Consider the following 2,056-nt stretch of genomic DNA (forward strand, 5'->3'; position numbering starts at 1 on the left):
AGTGTGTGTGTGTGTGTGTGTGTGTGTGTGTGTGTGTGTGTGTGTGTGTGTTAAAGGTAACAGCCCTGCAATAAAACTTGAGAACCTGTAGTCACATCAGAAACAGGACGCAATGACCGCAGAGTTAAAGTCAGTCTGTGTGACACAGATTAACGACACAATCCAGGTCACAAAGAACAACGCTCATTTTACTCTCATACAAACAGTAAAGAACAACAAGGTGATCATTTATCAGCTCCAGGATTTGGAAAAAACAACTGAAAGAAAGTAAATGCAATATAAATGTGTGATTGTTTACGCTACATGTTAGACTGAAGTGGAAAGAAGAAGGCTAAACACTAAGTCACGCCTGCAGTAGAGAGGTTCAGTTCTCACAGTGCATCTGGATGGTGTTCACAGCGCTTCACTTGCTCCACGTTTTGTCATGTTGCAGCCTCATTCCAGAATTGATTCATTTTCACTTCGAAAATATTACCAAGTGAAAAAGTTAGTTTTCAATTCTAGCAAATTAATTAACAATAAGATGAAAATATAACATATCACCTTTCTTCCTATTAGCTGAAATAATCCAAAATAAATAATATTTATTTACTTACTGTTTATTAAGTCTCGATAAATTCTCATTGTTTTTTCCAGTTAATAGACAAGTGACAACATTAAAACAGAGACGAAAGGCAGAACAGAGGTAGACAGAAGAAACAGCAAGTACTCTCTGTGTGTGCTTTAAGTGTGTGCGCATTTCTGTGCAGAAAGCAGGGCCACCACCCATAGAGTGTTGCTTGGCCTCCAGAACAGCAGGGACAGCATGACAGCCAGCATGATTGTTTTTAATCAACTATATCATCGTTTTTTCAAAATGTGTCTCATGGAGCACATTATCATAATTTGGTCTATCCCTCCAGGTACTCTGGCTTCCTCCCACCGTCCAACGACATGCACTTAGTGGGGATAGGTTAATTGATTAATCCAAATTGCCCATAAGTGTGAATCTGTGAGTGAATGTGAGCGCGAATGGTTGTCTGTCTCTATGTGTTAGCCCTGCAACAGACTGGCAACCTGTCAAGGGTGTACCCCACCTCTCGCACTATGACAGCTGGTATAGGCTCCAGCGCCCCCTGCGACCCTGAAAAGGATAAGCGGAAGCAGATGGATGAATGGATAAACAGCTGTGACTTTTGTAAGGTTACTGAAGTTGGACTAGCTGGTATATAATGATGTGCTACGTGATCACTAGCAAACATAAACACAGTGAAGATGCCACTACATGGGAATAGAGCAGGTGCGAGAGAGTTCAACATTAATGAAACAATGGTACAGAAGTGGAGGAACCAAGAAGCAAGAAGAATGAGTTGAGTAAAGTTTGACTGACTGACTGTTTTGTTTCCCTTGTAGAGCAAAATTTAGTATTTTGGTATAGACCACCCATAGTGGACCTCATCACAGCCACAGAAACTGCCATACGGATTAATAAATTATCACAGACAGAAGCAAAGAAAATCAGGATGAAAGTCTCGGCCACCCTCTCCAGTGCCAAAGTCCCTCCATCCAACCTCACAATACAGGAAAAGAAGGCCGTCGTTTCCCTGAGCAAAGACCACAACATTACTATACTACCAGCGGATAAGGGCAGGTGCACTGTGGTCCTAAACATTATGGATTACCACACTAAGATCACTACTCTCCTCAGTGACAACAATACTTACAAAGCTCCACCCCACAAGCAGCTACAAAAAGAAAGTTATAGCTTGCCTTCAAGACCTTGAAAAGGACAAAATCATTGACTGCCTCACCTTTACCCAGGGGATGCCATACCCTGCATTTTCGGACTTAGATCCACAAAGAAGGGGTCCCATTCAGACCCATTGTCAGTAGCATAAACTCAGCCACTTACAACATTTCAAAACACCTTGCTACCATCCTTGCACCTCTTGTGGAGAACACACCACATCAAGAACTCCACCGACTTCACCGACAAGGTCCAGAAACTTACCCCGGCTCCAGATGAAACCATGGTGTCCTTTGATGTAGTCTCTCTCTTCACTTGCATACCCACCAC

Source organism: Haplochromis burtoni, unplaced genomic scaffold (genome assembly GCF_018398535.1).
Source record: "Haplochromis burtoni strain Fernald_Lab_line unplaced genomic scaffold, NCSU_Asbu1 Contig_1108, whole genome shotgun sequence".
Lineage (NCBI taxonomy): Eukaryota > Metazoa > Chordata > Actinopteri > Cichliformes > Cichlidae > Haplochromis > Haplochromis burtoni.